Below are 19,352 nucleotides of genomic sequence, written 5' to 3' on the forward strand. Positions count from 1 at the left end.
CACAGCCAAAAGCATTTGTTGTCACCATAGTGCACCCATTGTGATACAACTGCGTATTTGCAGTCTAAGCGTGTGTCAGCAGCAGCATCAGCATCATGAAGCGTCAGCAGCAGAGAATCCAGCAGACATAGCAATAATAAGAAGACAGTCTCATTTGATTGTAATTACAGTGATTACAATGACCAGAGGGTCGTTGATGGTGGAGTTTGTGGAGTTGAGGGTAAAGATGTATGCATACTGTACTGATGCAGGTGCCACCCAACGATGGGCTAAAGGTGTTCATTGAGCAGCCTTAATCGCTCTCACGATCGATGACTGCTTGAGGTGCCTGCTCGAACTTGCTGGCGCATTTCCACATTTGGTACGGCAAGTAATCTTTCGATCGTGAGAATATGAGGTACACAAGGCAGTGCAACGAAAGTTTGTCTGTCGAGCCATGACAACACCTGTTTCATCTGTTCAGATGCCATAAGGCACTTTAACTTCCATAATGATAATGTGTACTTGTATATGGGGTATAGCAAGAGTAGACATTTGTCATAAACCTCTCTCTCTATAGCTCTATCTCTCTCTATCTACGAACATACCCCGGCCAGTAAACTGTTCTTTATTATTGTACGTACAATGTAGACAAGACTGGGATTTTCATCTCCTTCTTCTCCCCTGACACTGCAGGGAATCGAAACCCAGTACCTCGATCTCTAAAGGAGACTGCTTACAGGACCCATTACTGAGTACTGTTCAAGTGTTTGGGATCCACAGCAGGTTGGATTAAAGGGAGACATCGAAGGAACTCAGAGACCAACAGGTTCGAAAGAAAATTGAAGGAATGTCAGAGGACGAGCATTTTAGCTTTAGGAAAAGTAAAGGCACCACAGAGGCAGCTCTCACGTTGCAGTTGATAACTGTAGCAAGACTAAAAAAAATTCAGACACGTTCATAGAATTCGACAATACCAAATCGTGCAAGACGTTCGAAATTCTGAGGAAAATCAGGAGAGCTGGGTAATATACAACATCTACAAGAGCCGAGAGGGAATAACAAGAATGGACGATCAAGAACGAAGTGCTCAGATTAAAAAGGCTGTAGTCTTTAGTCCCTATAGTTCAATCAGTGCATCGAAGAGGCAATAATGGAAATAAAAGGAAGGTCCAAGAGTGGAGTCAAAATTTAAGGTGAAAGGATATCAGTGAAAGGTTCGATGATGACATTGCTATCCTCAGTGAAAGTGAAGAAGAATTACAGAAGCAGCTTGATGGAATGTACAGTCTGATGAGATCAGAATATGGACTGAGAGTAAATCGAATAAAGACGAAAGTAATGAGAAATAGCAGAAATAAGAGGGCCGTTGTGGCCGAGCGGTTCTAGGCGCTTCAGTCTGGAACCGCGCGGCCGCTACGGTTGCAGGTTCGAATCCTGCCTCGGGCATGGATGTGTATGATGTCCTTAGGTTAGTTAGGTTTAAGTAGTTCTATCAGACTGATGACCACAGATGTTAATTCCCAAAGTGCTCAGAGCCATTTGAACCCTTTTTCTAGCAGAAATGAAAACAACAAGAAATTTAACATCAGGATTGATAGTCACGAAATAGATGAAGTTAAGGAATTCTCCTACCTAGGTAGCAACATAACCAATGACGTATGTACAAAGGAGGACATCAAAAGCAGACTAGCAATGACAAAAAGGGCATTCCTGGCCAAGAGAAGTCTACTAGTATCAAACATTGGCCTTAATTTGAGGAAGAAATTTCTGAGAACATATGTTTGGAACACAGCATTGTGTGTAGTGAAAAACTGACTGTGGGGAAAACCGCAAAAGAAGAGAACCGAAGCATTTGAGACGTTGTGCTACGGACGAATGGTGAAAATTATCTGGACTGATAGCGTAAGGAATGAGAGGTTCTGAGTAGAAAATGGGAGAGAAAAAGAATATCTGGAAAACACTGACAAGAAAAAGGGACAGAAAGATAGGACGTCATTTAAGACATCAGGGAATAATTTTCATGTTACTACAGGCAGCTGTAGAGGGTAAAAACAGTAGAGGAAGACTGTGTGTCAATGGCCCCGTTTTCTTCGAGGTAATTCATAATGTTCGAACGCAATGTATGTTCAAAAATCCTGCTGCATATCGACGTTAACGATATGGGACTGTAATTTAGTGGATTACTCCTACTACCTTTCTTGATTATTGGTGTGACCTGTGCAACTTTCCAGTCTTTGGGTGCGGATGTTTCAACCGCGAAATGTGCGAGAATCAACATCCAAAGGAAAGGAGTGATTTCATTGACGACTTTTAAGCCGCCCTCTGACGCCTTTTCGTGTCGATGCCGCGGGGTGTCCGAAATATTTTCCTCGGTCAGCACATGTATTTCAACGCTGGGTGTCGCCTTTCTGGCCTCCATCGGATTGACGTCAACAGAAGGGATGAACTGTGGTTACGAGGGGACGTGAGTAACTTCCCATCGTGTGAGACATCCACGGTGGCGTGGGGCAGAACTGTAGTGAAATTTGATGCCAATGTGACATCACTAACTCACCTTACTCGTTACGTAAACTTCTCAGCTTTTGTCTTTTTATCGCGTGTGTCAATACCCTGCTGTCTGGTGCATCGTCATGCTCAAAGGTGAGGGCGCAAGGCCCCTTGCTTTAGCATCGTTACGGAGAAAAATTTCAGACTTCTGCGTCGCATTGGGAAACTTTCACGGGGTTTCGAAATAGTTATCCTTTAATTCTGTATCGAAATGTAGTCATGACATTAATGCACTCAGTATGTATGCTAAAACCCATTCAAAAAAAGGAGGGAGGGTTCCCAAGTAAGCAATGAAGAGATGTCCCTGAAGTGCCTCTTCCGTGTTTCGAATGACGCACGCTGCGTTATACCGGTCGAACTGGAGGCGGTGCCTCGGTACATTTCCCTTGCGCTATACCGGTTTTCCTTCTGGTATAGAGTCACAACAACTCTGCGATGACGACCGAGCGTTCTTACTGGCGCGTCCCGTCTATTTCTGCATCCTTACGTAAGCGCCGTTGCACAACACAGGCGGTCAAAGCCGAGGCACATCAGTTTTGTGAACGTTCGTTGATTCCCTCTTCGGAGCGCGATTCGGTTACTGCTTAACTAGTGGTTGTCTTTGAGATAAGTGGACCTCAGTTCGGGAAAGGATGAGGAGGAGATTTACCGTGGCTTCTTGAAGGAACGTTCTGACAATTCATCTAACGTGATTTAGGCGAACCACGAGAAACTAAACCAATGTAACGTCATAGAATTCCATGTAATTTTTTTTTTATCTGTGCTGTTCCAATTTCGCCGTGCGGCCATTAGCAAGTGATATAGCTCTGATGTAGCGTATGTCAGAATCTAAAAATCTTGTAGTATGTATACACGCCGTCGACGTACTATATGTTTGCTGTTTTAACTTTGTCAACGTTTTTAACATGAATCCGTCGACTCATTATGCGTGTACTCCGCATACATAAAGACTGAGGCACTTCAAATCAAAACAACTCCTATTGTGTACGCTGTCTACATGACAACTAGATGATTGAACTACCTCACTTGTCATGTCGACAGTGTATTCGAACAGTGAGTTGCTGAGTTTAGAAGTAACTCAGCTGTCATGTAGACAGTGAGTCAGTGTAATTCATGTTAAAGATGCCAACAACGTTGACAGAACTGACGTACAGATACGATGATGTGTATACACATCAGAAGATAAACTGTGGCATCTGCTAAAGCACGTTTATAACACTTGATAATGCCCACAGCCACGCGGGGTAGCTGAGCGGTCAGAGGCGCCTTGTCACGGTCCGCGTGGCTCCCCCCGTCGGAGGTTCGAATCCTGCCTCGAGCATAGGGATGTGTGTTGTCCATAGTGTAAGTTACTTTAAGTTAGATTAAGTAGTGCGTAAGCTTAGGGATCGATGACCACAGAAGTTTGGTTCCATAAGACCTTACGACGAATTTCTAATTTCCAATAATGCCCACAGGCAGAAATTACAATAGTGAAAATAAATAACTTTTACAGCCAGAGGTGACTATGATGTCATTTACAAAATTTTGCATTACTATCAACCTCATCCACGAGAAGTTAATAAATTCCCATTCGCATACGTACAACAGTTTTCTAATGTCAGAGACGTACCCAGAAGCTTGCTGAAATCCATGGGAGTTGCAGGAACTAGGTGAGTTCGTGCCAATAATCTAACAAACCTCTGGATTACCGTTAGTTTTCCGGAGAAAATATTATCAACACGCTATCAAAGAAACTATTGAACGATGTCAAACAAGTCAGGCTAGTTAATTGCTGACCAGCTTAAAATACATGAGAACAGAAAGAAAAAAATTGGAGGAGTGCTGGACCAAGGTCAATATGGCTTCAGAAAGGTAGAACATTTCAGAGAAGCAGCTCTAACTCTAATGTTGCATTAAGTAATGGACTCCATACTTAAGAAGTATCAGTATGCCTTCCTACATTTATTTACCTAGAAAAACTTTCTATCGTGTAAGATAAAAAAAAAAGGATTTCTTAGAAGAGTGCGGATAAAGTGCACAAAAGGTGAATTATGTAAATCTAGGATGCTAAATTGAGAGTAATGAAAACATAAGACCAAGAGAAAAATTTCGGTTTAAAAAGAGCATTAGGCAGGGCTGTGGCTTGTCACCATTGTCGTTCAATTTGTAAAAATAAGAACCGATTTAGGAGGTAAAGAAAATAAAACTTTAAGGGGATTATACAACGAAGATGAGGATCACAAACACGTTGCAAGCATTATATAATAGGGCGAACGATACAGCAACAATCATATGTGTTTTGTGGAATACGCCCTACTTTATATAAAGCAGCCTTCAACCAGAAGCTTGTTTTAAACAGCACACAGCTTTCCTATTGGAGGTGGTGTGTTCTTGCATTCCTCGACCATTGAATTCATTCACTCACAGTCACCTATGGGGAAGCTGTATTCCATTGTGGAAGGAGCAGGTACATAGCATAGGCCTTTGTAATGATTAAGTAGTAAACACCCGATTCCTTAAAGAATCTACCTCCCATGTATAAAACAGTTGTAAGATTCTACTTGCTTTACACGTGAGTTATTGTGCTAAATATTTGACATTAAACATTTACGCGAGATAAAGTTTAGAAAAGGTATGAAAATTAATGTAAATTTTGTTGTAAACCACTAAATGCTCTCATTCTCAAATACTATATGAATGTAGTCTAGGTATTGGCGCGCGCTGGGTTTCTACACAGTTTTTAAGTGTACTACTTGTCTTTCTGTGTTAAACATGTAAGATACGATTGTATATCTCATGAGTAGATAATGATAGCATTTTGAATTTTTAAATTCGACCAGTAACTACACGGAATATTGAAAATGAAATATTTGTTGCCCTTAGAAGCCATTAAATAGGCAACCAGCAATTGGGACCATGGACCATGAGCCGGGTTAACCGTTTACACTACTGGCCATTAAAATTGCTACACCACGAAGATGACCTGCTACAGACGCGAAATATAATCCACAGGAAGAAGATTCTGTGATATGCAAATGATGGTGAAGAGCATTCACACAAAGTTGGCGCTGGTGGCGACACCTACAACGTGCCGACATGAGGAAAGTTTCCAACCGATTTCTCATACACAAACAGCAGTTGACCGGCGTTGCCTGGTGAAACGTTGTTGTGATGCCTCGTGTAAGGAAGAGAAATGCGTACCATCACGTTTCCGACTTCGATAAAGGTCGGATTGTAGCCTATCGCGATTGCGGTTTATCGTATCGCGACATTGCTGCTCGCGTTGGTCGAGATCCAATGACTGTTAGCAGAATATGGAATCGGTGGGTTCAGGAGGGTAATACGGAACGCCGTGCTGGATCCCAACGGCCTAGTATCACTAGCAGTCGAGATGACAGGCATCTGATCCGCATAGCTGTAACGGATCGTGCAGCCACGTCTCGATCCCTGAGTCAAGAGATGGGGACGTTTGCAAGACAACACCCACCTGCATGAACAGTTCGACGACGTTTGCATCAGCATGGACTATCAGCTCGGAGACCATGGCTGCGGTTACCTTTGACGCTGCATCACAGACAGGAGCGCCTGTGATGGTGTACTCAACGACGAACCTGGCTGCACGAATGGCAAAACGTCATTTTTTCGGATGTATCCAGGTTCTGTATACAGCATCATGATCGGCGCATCCGTGTTTGGCGACATCGCGGTGAACGCACATTGGAAGCGTGTGCTGGCGTATCACCCGGCGTGATGGTATGGGGTGCCATTGGTTACACGTCTCGGTCACCTCTTGTTCGCATTGACGGCACTTTGAACAGTGGACGTTACATTTCAGATATTTTACGACCCGTGGCTCTACCCTTCATCCGATCCCTGCGAAACCCTACATGTCAGCAATATACTGCATACCGCGTGTTGCAGGTCCTGTACGTGCCTTTCTGGATACAGAAAATGTTCGACTGCTGCCCTCGCCAGCACATTCTCCAGACCTCTAAGCAACTGAAAACGTGTGGTCAATGGTGGCCGAGCAACTGGCTCGTCACAATACGCCAGTCACTACTCTTGATGAACATGTTGAAGCTGCATGGGCAGCTGTACCTGTACACGCCATCCAAGCTCTGTTTGACTCAATGCCCATTCGTATCAAGGCCGTTATTAGGGCCAGAGGTGGTTGTTTGGGGTACTGACTTCTCAGGATCTATGCACCCAAATTGCGTGAAAATGTAATCGCATGTCAGTTCTAGTATAATATATTTGTCCAATGAATACCCGTTTATCATCTGCATTTCTTCTTGGTGTAGCAATTTTAATGGCCAGTAGTGTAGGTGAACTTAACAGTTTCGTCAGTTATCGGTTCAGCTGGAGTAGAGGCACCAGTCCACTCCACGTAAACACAGCCCACACCATTATGGAGCCACCACCAGGTTTCACGGTGTCTTGTTGACAACTTGGTTCCATGGATTCGTGCGGCCTGCGCCATAGTCATACCCTCCCATCAGCTCTTACCAACTGAAATACGGATTCATCTGAGCACGAGCACGCCACCGTATTCAAGTCGTCTAGGGTGGAACCGATATGGTCACGACCCCAGGTGAGGCCCTGCAGATCGTCTGCTGCCGTAGCACATTAATGCCAAATTTCGCCGTATGTCCTAACGGATAGCCTCGCGTCGTATATTCCACATAGATTTCTGAGATTATTTCACGCAGTGATGCTTGTCTGTTAGCACTGACAACTCCAGGCAAACACCGCTGCAGTCGGTCGTGAAATGAAGACTGTCGGCCACAGCGTTGTCCATGGTGAGAGATAATGCCTGAAACTTGGTTCGTTGGTTTATTTGGCGGGAAGGGACCAAATAGTGAGGTTATCAGTCCCAGCGGATTAGGAAAGAGTAGGGATGGAAGTCGGTTGCGCCCTTTCGAAGGAACCATCCTGAGGTGATCTAGGAAAATTACGGAAAACCTAAATCAGGATGGCCGGACGCGGGTTAGAACCGTCGTGTTTCCGAATGCGGGTCTAGTATAATAATCACCTCGCTCGATCTGAAATCTGGTATTCTCAGCACATTCTTGACACTGCGGGTCTCTAAATATTGAATTCCCTAATGATTTCCGAAGTGGAATGTCCTATGCGTCTAGCTCCAACTACCATTCCGCATTCAAAGTCTGTCACTTCCCTTCCTGCGGACATAATCATGCCGGTAAAGTTTTCACATGAATCACCTAAATACGAATGATAGCTCCGCCCTTTTATATCTTGAGTACGCGATGCTACCGCCATCTTTATATGCTCTTATCGCTATCCCATGTGTTCTGTCACCTTAGTGTATAGCGGTACAACGGACTTTTGGAACTCAAACCCTCCGTTTTGTGAAGATATTTCGCGTACTGTGCCAATCATAAGTTGTCCCTGTATGTTTTTTGTTTCTGTTGGAGGAAGCATATATTTAGGCCATGAACTATTTTCGTTCACATTGGCACATCTTCAAAAGCCAGGCAACATCTTCCAAAGCCAGGACAACGCTATTAATTGCTACAGTGGGATAAACTACACTGATGCGCCAAAGAAACTTGTATAGGCATGTGTATTCAAATACAGAGATATGTAAACAGGCAGAATACAGCGCTGCGGCCGGCAACGCCTGTATAAGACAAGTGTCTGCCGCAGTTATTACATCGAGTACCTACAATAGCAGCTTATCGAGATTTAAGTGAGTTTGAACGTGGTGTTATAGCGATGGGACGTAGAATCTCTGAGGTAGCGATGTGTGGTAATTTTCGGTTGTGACCATTTCACGAGTGTACCGTGAATATCAAGAATCCGGTAAAACGTCAAATCTTCGACATCACTGCAGCCGGAAAAAGATGTTGAAGGAACGGGACCAACGACGATTGCAGAGAACCGTTCAACGTGACGGATGTGCAGCACTTCCGCAGATTGGTCCAGATTTCAATGCTGTGCCATCAGCAAGTGTCAGCGTGCGAAACATTCAACGAAACATCATGGATATGGGCTTTCGGAGGCGCAGGTTCACTAGTATTCCGCCGATGACTGCACGGCACAAAGCTTTGCGCCTCACCTGGACCCGTCAACACCGACATTGGACTGTTGATGTCTGGAAACATGTTGCCTGGTCGGGCGAGTCTCGTTTCGAATTGTATCGAGCGGATGGGCGTGTGCGACTATGGAGACACCCTCATGAATCCATGGACCCTGCATGTCAGCAGAGGACTGTTGAAGCTGGTGGAGGCTCTATAATGGTGTGGGGCGTGTAACTTGGAGTGATATGAGACCCCTGATACGTCTAGGTACGACCCTGACAAATGAAACGTAAGCATCCTGTCTTATCAACTGCAGCCATTCATGTTCGTTGTGCTTTCCGGCGGACTTAGGCAATTCCACCAGGAGAATGCGACACTCCACACGTCTAGAATTGATAGAGATTGGCGCCAGGAAGACTCTTCTGAGTCTAAACACTTCCGCTGGCCATGAAACTCCCCAAACATGAACATTATTAAGCATCTCTTGGATTCCTTGCAACGTGCTGTTCAGAAGAGATCTCCACCCTCTCGGACTCTTAAGTATTATGAACAGCCCTGCAGGATTCATGGTGTCAATTCCCTCCTGCACTGCTTCCGACATTAATCGAGTCCATGTCACGTGCTGCTGCGGCGTTTCTGCGTAATCGCGGAGACCCAAACGATATAAGGCAGGTGTATCAGTTTCTTTGGCTCTTCAGTATGTATACAAAGGACTTTCTCTATCAGAGTTACAAAAATGGTATTCCAAAACCAGATGCCAGTTGGTTGTAGTTTTCGCCATTAAAAAAGAATGCCTGCATTTTGGCAGCAACAATGAAATAATGGCACTGGGAGTGCAGAAATATTTCTTTAATAAGAATAAACGTGGGATGGTGGCTGCGAGGACAGATTTGAGCAAACTAATTCATCTGATTGTTGCTAATCAGTGTTGCTATCTATTTTTGCCATACCTGTTGCCTAACCCCATTTGACACCGTGACGAAATTGTTTAGCTGCTGAGTGCCAACAAGGCACAACATAACAGAAACTTCTCTTCCTGCTACACTTATATATTTGACTCCACGTGCTTTTGGTGAATATTAGTCACCTTCAGGTAGACTCAATTCTATAACGACTCTACCACTTGCTCACTTTTGGCCGTAATAGGTCAAACGTTCCGTTAGTCTAGGAAGGAAGATATATCTTAGCTTCCCGGCTGCGAAAAGGTCATTAGAATCTGGGCGTAATCTCAGATTGTGGAAGGATGGAGAAGAAGATCTGCCGTGACAGTGATAAACATTCATCAGTTTGAGAAAACTAAGAGAAATATATGGTTCAAATGGCTCTGAGCACTATGGGACTTAACATCTATGGTCATCAGTCCCCTAGAACTTAGAACTACTTAAACCTAACTAACCTAAGGACAGCACACAACATGCAGTCATCACGAGGTAGAGAAAATCCCTGACCCCGCCGGGAATCGAACCCGGGAACCCGGACGTGGGAAGCGAGAACGCTACCGCACGACCACGAACTGCGGACAGAGAGAAATATAGATCTGGATGGACGTACGGGGACTGATGCCCGATCTTTCCGAATATGATTTTAATTCGGTTTCAGAAGGAACCATCAAGAAGTCAAAGGCAAAGTTACCCACTGCGGCAGGTTGTTCAAGCGAGACCAAAGATGTGATAGCTGAAGATATCTAGGAACGATGGAAATTAGGTGAGACCGGTAGTGCTACACAGTACGTCCATAACTTAAAGTGATTTCGTAAACTAACTTGTTCATCTGTTAACACTGGATCAGCTTTCTTTCGTTCGGCTGTCATTTATATTCGTTACTCTCTGTTCGAGTGAACGTAGGGTGCCGATAGTTCATCGCCTACGAATAGAACATCGATAATGAAATCCGTATCGGAAGCTGTTCGCAGAATACAGCAACGTAACAGCCCAAAAATCTTTTTTCAAATGTCTCACGTGGGCTAATGACGGGATTATCCAACTGTTCGTACTGTAAGCAAGCATCCCGAGCGTACTCCACTGTTTTTTTCTTTCACTTTCGCCTTTAGATATTATTTCACTCAACAAATTCGAGATAATTAATTTGTCGGAAGAAACAGTAGGGTTACCGTCACCAGTCATTGTTTATTTATATCCACAAAGCGTTTCGAAGGTTTAAACCTCCATCATCAGGTGGATTTACATGAGTTAGTGCATGTGTTGTTCTGCTACATATCCTTTCTACTTCCAGTTAATGTTTCTGTTTTGCTGTATGTTCTCTGCGCCTAGCAATTTCCAGACACCATCTTTGTTTACAAAGTATGACACTTTGTGTGTCGGCCGCTGTGGCCGAGCGGTTCCAGGCGCTTCAGTCTGGAACCGCGCGACTGCTACGGTCGCAGGTTCAAATCCTGCCTCGGACATGGATGTGTGTGATGTCCTTAGGTTAGTTAGGTTTAAGTAGTTCTAAATTCTATGGGACTGATGACCTCAGATGTTATGGCCCATAGTGCTCAGAGCCATTTGAACCACTTGAACACTTTATGTGTGATGTATGACAACAGAGAAAGGAGCCTGTGACTACCGGAGGGAATTGTATTTTAGTTATGTTATTTTCACATTTAGATATATTTTAGTTTTTAATCAAAAATCTCCCCAAAACTGTATTCTGAAATATTGTTTTTGTTTTTCCACTAGACAGTGCCACAGGCTACCCCAGGGTCATAACACAACATACGTAAACCTACCTGATGATGGTGGTTTAAACCATCGAAACGCGTTGTGGACGGAAATAAATAGAGATTGGTAACAACAAAATTGTTGTTGTATTCGATATGAGTAAGAGTCACGGTAAAGCCTAACCTAAAAAGAGTTTCGCGTTTAAAGATAATTAATTTAGCGAATCCATCCAAAGGTACGCATTCAGCACACACACACATTTGCCTTCGAATCATTAGATTCCTCACCTATGGAGGACAAAAACGCAAACAGCGAAATAAAGTCCGCACCCGAGGTGGTATACGAACTGGCGACCTCTGCATTACGTCGCAGCGAGACAAACCCGACAGCAGGAAGTCTCTTCCCATCACTTGGGAAACCGCGCTTGTCAAAATAATCTACCGCCGAGAGAGTGCTGTCCCAAAGTATCCACAGATAACTGTCGTATCAGGGCCTTATAGCCGGAGCGGGTCCCATATCGACAAGAAGCGCGGGCAAAAATTGGAGGTGTGGTTGAATGTATGGAGATCCGTACCCACGAATCTTCTCTCGCCTTATGTCTTTTCTCCTCGTCCTTCTTTGAAGGGAGCAGCCATGATGTTGCGCATCTGGCTACAAGCGACCTCCCTAATCCCCCTACCCCCTCCCCTCGCCTCTTCCCCACCTCTCACCTCTCTTTCCCGCGTCATTATACTGATAACCGCTTTCTAGAGAGAGAGAGAGAGAGAGAGAGAGAGAGAGAGAGAGAGACGTGATTCCCAGGTGCAGTGGTTCGAAGAGTAGCCAGACAAGTTCGCAAACTGCGCAAGAGTTTTAAGTAGAATGGAGCACGGAACCTCTTACTTGCTTTAAATCTCTGTTTTAAAGGCCCGCTATGAATGGTTTAGGACTTGATAAACTCATTTTAAGACTGTAATTAAGGGCTTATCTCCCTTAGTGACCTCGTATTGCGGCCCATTACTGGCAAGAACATAAACTACTTTGTAAACGTGATAAAAACCTAAGAAAAATGGCCACGGATTTTTATAGGACTGTTTACGAATCACGCCTCATTCAAGAGCACGGTACAAAGTGGTTCGTAAACAAAACTCTATAATCAGTGTATGGTCTGATCTGTTTTTGCTATGGACTTTGAGTTCATCTCAGAGCGCCACACTATAACAGATCGTGTTTCAAGACCACATGAGATATACTCAGATTTATAGCTTATTCTGCCTTTAAATTGAAATGGTTGCGCACAGTATCATATTACATTCTAAAAATAACTCATTAAGGCGAAGTGAGAGTGTTCTCAACAAAAATCACGTACCGTAAAGTAGGCTCTCGATTAATTTAAATTGTGGCACTTACAGTGAAACTTAACGGAACGAACCTCATTGCTGCGGTGAGTTAAAGAGTTTTGTCCTTAAAGTAACAGGGCAGTAACATCGTGCAACCGTAGGATAGATCGCTTGTTATCTGTTAAGAGATGATGCTTAGGTACTACCTCAAGACTTATTCATGTTGATAGATTTTGATGGTTGTTAAACTTTCTTGTATAGATTGCTTTCTTGATGGTGCGTATGGTAGTTCAGAGGGTGTTTCGCAGTTAGAAAGAAAACAGTTTTGGGAAAATAGTGTCAGAGAGTGATTGTGCTCTGTCGTAAAAACATTCCTCTTCTACACAAGTCTAAATATTCTCCACATGGAATAAAAAGTAGATGATTTGGCGAGGTTCAAAAGTCTGACCTCCCTAAAAAGTGGAAATTTATTGGCCACCCTTGTCCAATCCTAGCGTATGTTCTGTTTCTAACGCTAAATACAAAGCACTCAGCCTCTATTTTCTCTTCAGGAAATAGAATTCACTCTAGCAGCGTTGTTAAGAACAGCGATTATGAATTTTGTTTTGCTGTAAATAAATGCAACGACTGCCAAATCTACTTCATTAATATTGAGACCAGATGCAATTTTTCTGTAAACGATCGGTCATTTACTATCTTTCAGTGCCCAGCAGCGAGAAAACTGATGTGGCGTTACGACTTACGTGAAAGAACCATCATTTGATGGAACGTTTCCTTCCTAGGATGCGACATCCAGTGTTGCATGACCTTCGAACAGTAAGCCTCTGTGTACCAGACTGTAACTTCATGATATGAATGCCGTGTAAATTGGACTACAAGTATTTCGACCTTTTTTCAGATCAATTCAGTCGACGCACGAAGGAGTGTCAAGACTGCCAGAATTTAAAAACGACCAACACACATTGAAGACCCTTCTGAGACTGCAGGCGTAATGGCCAGATTAAACAAAAGAGATGATGTTTATGCATTACCGCTAAAATTATTCATGTTGATAGATTTTGATGATTGTTAAACTTCTTCTTACAACATGCGCAGATGGTTTTGGCGAATAAAGACGTCTTTGTCTCAAACGCAGCTGAAACGTGGACGATAAACAGTTCAAGCGAGAGGATAAGAAAAGTTTTTCAAATGCGGTGTTACAGTATGTTGAAGATTAGATGGGTGGGTCGAATAGCTGACGAGAAGATATTGAATGGAAATAGGTAAAATACATTTATGGAAACCTAAAACAAATTATCAGTTGATAGGTCACATCGCGAGGCATCAACGAAACGTCAATGTGCTAATTGAAGGATCAAAATGGCAGAGAATGCAATAAGCAGGATCAAGTTGCTGTAGATTACAGCATTTCTGCAGAGATGAAGAGCCTTGTACAGGACAAAACAGCGTTCAGGTCTGCGTCAGACAAGTCTTCGGACTGAAGACCATAACAGCAATAGATCACTTTACTTATAACTGTGTTTCGGCTGCTGCTATTGTCACATCATCACTCAGAAATTATATGTAGAGCAGTTGAACGGAATGGACAGTGTCCTGAAAGGAGGATATAAGATGAACATCAAAAAGAGGATAATGGAATGTAGTCGAATTAAATCAGATGATGCTGAGGGAATTAGATAAGGAAATGAGACGCTTGAAGTAGAAGATGAATTTTGCTATCTGGGAAGCTAAATAACTGATGACGGTCGAAGTAGAGAGGATATAAACTGTAGGATGGCTATGGCAAAGAAAACGTTTATGAAGAAAAGAAATTTGTTAACATCGAGTACAGATTTAAGTGTCAAGAAATTCTTTCTGAAAGTGTTTGTATGGAGTGTAACTATGTATGGAAGTGAAACATGGACGAAAATAGTTTGGACAAAAAGAGAATAGAAGGCTTCGAAACGTGGTGCTGCAGAAGAATGCTGAAGATTAGATGGGTGGATCACGCAACTGAATAGAATTGGGGAGAAGAGGAATTTGTGGCACGACTTGACTAGAAAATGAGATCGATTGGTAAGACACGTTCTGAAGCATCAAGGGATCACTAGTTCAGTATTGGGGGGAAGCGTGGCGGGTAAAAATCGTAGTGTCATACCAAGAGATGAATACACTAAGCAGATTCAGAAGGATGTAGGTTGTAGTAGTGACTCGGAGATGAAGAGGCTTGCAGAGGACAGAGTAGCGTGGAGAGCTGCATCAAACCAGTCTCTGGACTCAAGACCACAACAACAACAACAACAAATGAGTCTTAGTTTCAACGCCCCAATTGGGCACAGATTTTATTGAAACCAGTATGGAATGTTAAGCGTGCAGGGTAAAAATCGTAGTGTGAGACCAAGAGATGAATACACTAAGCACACTCAGAAGGATAAAGGTTGTAGTGGTGTCTCAGAAATGAAGATGCTTCCACAGGATAGTGTAGCGTGGAGAGCTGCTTCAAAACAGTCTCTTGACTGAAGACCACAACACCAAATGAGTCTCAGTTTCAACGCCCCAATTGGGCACAGATTTTATTGAAACCAGTGTAGAATGTTGTTTGACATGGTGATGGCTATAGTCGAAACATCGTTATAAATAAAGAAATACTTTAAGGGATCTACACGGATTTATTGATAAAAATGCAGACATGCAAGAAATTTATTCATTAATAAGTAATATACGTTTAAGACTCCGCGTACCTGCTGAACAATTTATACATTTATGGAGGCTTAAAGAATGCCTGGTGTATCTATAATAAAGGCTTTAAACTGGAATTATCTTCAAGGAACGTATCCACTCACTGGAGGCTTCGAGAAACTGGGATTAAGTTTTTGCGACCGTGCAGAGAATCGTGGAGAAAGGTTTCCTGCTCGTTAATGCGAGTTTCGGCAGTAAATTCTGCAGCGGAGGGGAAGAATGTCAATAGTAGGCAACTGTTGTAGCGCGTCGGGCCGGCGACTCGGAGACAGTGGTGTGAGTCGGCTGGCGGGGTGGGGTGAGGCGGTGGTGGGGGGTTCCCTAGCGGCAGGAGGGGCGGCGCGGCGCTGGAGGGGCGGCGCCGCTGCAATGTAAACAAAAACAAGCGGCGCTGCCCGGCGCGGCTCGGCGCAGCGAAAATCGATAGCAGCCGTGGAGTCGCGACGGCAAGAGGTGGAGGAGGAGGAGGAGGAGGAGGAGCTGTGCAGCCAGCCAGCCCCCAGGCACGGCACTAACCTGTGCAGCGCCGCAGCCCGCTGGGCGTAGGCCATCTGCGCCTGGGGCGGCATGCCGCCGCGCTCCAGGTGCACCACCGTCTCCATGGGGCGCCGGCGCCGCGCTCACGACACACGACACCACACGACCATGCTCGCTGACACGCTAGCTGCTGCTGCGGCTGGCACGGCGGCGGCGGCGGCACCTCGCCGGCGGCGGCCGGCTGCGGCTACGGCTGCTGTCGCTGCTGCTTTCGGGACGCCGCCGCGGACACAGACGACGGCGGGGGCTGCGCGGAGCGTCGGCGTCGGCGTCGCGGCCTCGGTACTCGGTAGTCATGGGCGGCCCGGCGAGTGCTGGGGGCGCGGTGCTGCGCTGCGGGCCGCGGTTGCCGGGGCCCGAGCGGAGCGGGCGCGTCGCGGAAGCGCCGGCCGGCCCGCGGCCCGCGGGAGGGCGTGGCGTGGCGTGGCGGGGGGCGGGGAAGGGACGGAGCGGGGCGGGGAGGGGAGGGGACCGCGCGCCGGCCAGGGGTGGGGGGAGCCGGCCGCGCTGGCGCCCGGCCCGGCAGCGCGCACTGCGGCCGGCGGCTGCGAGGCAGGTGGCCGGCGTCTGTTGGCGCCAGGGGCGGCGAGTCACAATCACGTCTGTCGCCAGTGCATCCACAATACTCTGCCCGCTGCAGGCAAGGGAATTTCGCCACTGAGCTGAAATACAGCAGCCTGGTCGCACGTGTCGGACCGTGGCCTGTTTCCAGCTTTTGCTGTTCATCTTCTGACGATTTGCATTCATTCATGAGGATGGTCCGCACTCCTTGGTCGCAAATACTCGCTCTATTAATTTGGTAAGCTTCTCGTTACCGGTGTGGGTGCCACATGCAAGCCCACGCCGCGTCACAGTGGTGTGAAAAGTACGTTAGATACATTACACTGCAGTGACTAAGATTTGTGACACTTTTGTACGTCATTTTTGAGTTGGCACTCGTAATTGAGGTATACCACAACCGATGTGGTTGTAAATGAATATCTTCATGTGATACCGGAAGTTCACTAACAGCCTTCCTAAATAATTCTGACACAGTATGAGCAATACGCTGGTGTCGTGACTAACTTAGTGAGAATTTCTATGTCATCTCAAGTTGTTCATTTCGAAAGAAAGTTCTAGCGTAAGAGACGTATCTGAATTACAGCTGTGGTGATTTTTATGAACATTTAAATCGTAATCCAGCTACCTCGTCATAAGACACACTTATGAAGAACATGCTCTGTTGCTAACTTATCGTTACGTAAACTAAAACAGCTGTAAATATCTTAGATTTCTGTTACTCCCTCGATCTCTGTAGATGCTAATGAAGTCGAGTTATTCGGATGTTCAACGTAAATAAAGAAAACAACGACCATTTACTTCTTTTAGTTACTACTTCATTCCATAAACTAGTTTTCGAACTTCTTCAGTTTCATTTTCCAATGGTGCACATGGAAGTTACATTACTATTTCGTAAGTTGATGCTGGGTACTGGCTGTGTTGACAAGAAGACAGAAATATGTTGTAGTGAACAGCCATATAAACACACAGTATGCCGGTACATTAAAACATATTTCTATCTTCCTGTCACAGAGCCAGGCCCAGCATCATGCTATGAAATAGTCATGTGACTTCCATATGCACTAACTGAAGCTGAACTCAAAAAAGTTCGAAAACTAGTTAATGCAATAAAAGAGTAATTCAAGAAAGTTGCTGCTTGCACTTCTTTGTATTTACATAATCTGTAGATCCTGATCCACGCCATTTTTCTTTCAAACACACTTTCAGATGAGCAACACACCGTGTTTCGTTATGTCTGCTGCTTGATAACTGGGGGGTCTGCTGAATTGCAAATACCACCTCAAATATTAAGATGATATACTTTTTCATCACTGCAGTATATCGTGCTGAGCGTTATTTGTCACTAATGTATCACCGGTATTGGAGGCTTGCACCTTCCCTCGTTCATCGAATGTGAGAAGGAAACATTTGCATTGAGTGTAAACCACTAGAAAAGACGAGAAAGTTCGACACCGATCAAGGTTTGAAGAAGTAATGTTTTCCAGCGCTTGTGTGTCATTGCTGCTGTCCCAATACAAGCGTCTTTCTTTTATCTGTTTACACATCATTGTCATAGTACTAATATTGCAGTTATTGTTATTGACCCCGCTCACAGTTTAAATTTGATCTTCACAGCTCTATCTTCCACAATTCTTTTTTCTCTAAACTCTTTGCGTAGACATGGTTTCGTCTCTACGTGCTTTCTTCTGTGGGTCTCACTTCGTTTTGTGACGTGTTTGATCTGCCTCTTACACTGAAGAAGGTAAATTGTTACTGCGTAACCATAACAGAACATCATTTTTTTGTTTTGCAGAAGGCTAACTTAAAAAAAATCACATAACGGAGCAACAGTAACTATTCTGTGGACTTGCTTATTTGTTCATAACCACAATCGAGCAATTAATGATTCATTTTGTGTGTCTACATTTATGTCTCTTACATATGTCCTTTCTAAGTAGTTACTACAGGTGTGCTGCAGTTCCAGATGCATGAAAGGATAAGTCTAACGTTGGAACACAGATCGTAGCATCGTATAAGATAAAAAAATTTAAGAGTGTGAATATCAACGTGGTTATCCGAAACATGTTGTGGCCTGAATAAACTAAGTGTTCAACGACAATCGACTTTTGGCGCTTTAATTCGTCAAATATGTACGGTAGTTTGTTTGTATACTTGCAGTCGCAGTTTGAATGTTATATTTGATTAAATGCCTAGCAATTCGTTTTAGCAGAATTAACCAACAGCGGACAGATGCATGAGTTTGAAACTCTTTATTTTCTATTTATTTAGATCACGCTTTGACCAACTTGACAAAGTTTCATCAATCCTTGACGTCTCATTTCCTTGTTGCTTTAAAAACTCATCTTGTGCCATAGGCTTGAACAATTATTTCCAAAATGAAGTTGATGAAAAAAATTATACAGAGAGCAAAACTTTTTTGTGTTGCTTAATTTTTTTGCTGCTAAAATGGTGGAATATGATCGTTTATTTTACACATGTAACTGGAGTCTCAAGACTTCTTACAGCCAGACTGGAGATTCACAGAAAAATATAAAAAAATGCGACTTAAAGGAAAACAAAGTGATGCTTTATCACTGGTCTCGAGTGTGACAAACAAGACACTCATGTGAAGATAGTACGAACTACGCGTCAGCAGTAACAGAGTAAATAGAACAGTTTTCTCCACAAAGAAAATAGACGCTGTTACTGGATTGCTTATGGTAACAGCACGTTAAGTACAAAGTTTTCTTGCAATTGGTTGTGACTAATCATTATGTAGGTCTTGTTGGATAGCAGAAAATTGATTATACGCCCGTTATATTAATCGTGAGTCTCTAACTACTATACGATACGACGTAATGTAGTGTGCAGAATACAGTACGTGGATTTGAAAAGCTAAAATTGAACAGCCTCTGTCATTTTACTGAATGTTCATAACTACGACAGCGTGTCTCCAGTTGGGTTGTACCGAACTACCATCCCGAAATATACCTATTACAAACGGACAAGATTCTTTCTTGAAATGC

This window comes from Schistocerca piceifrons, chromosome 8 (assembly GCF_021461385.2).
Source record: "Schistocerca piceifrons isolate TAMUIC-IGC-003096 chromosome 8, iqSchPice1.1, whole genome shotgun sequence".
Taxonomy (NCBI): domain Eukaryota; kingdom Metazoa; phylum Arthropoda; class Insecta; order Orthoptera; family Acrididae; genus Schistocerca; species Schistocerca piceifrons.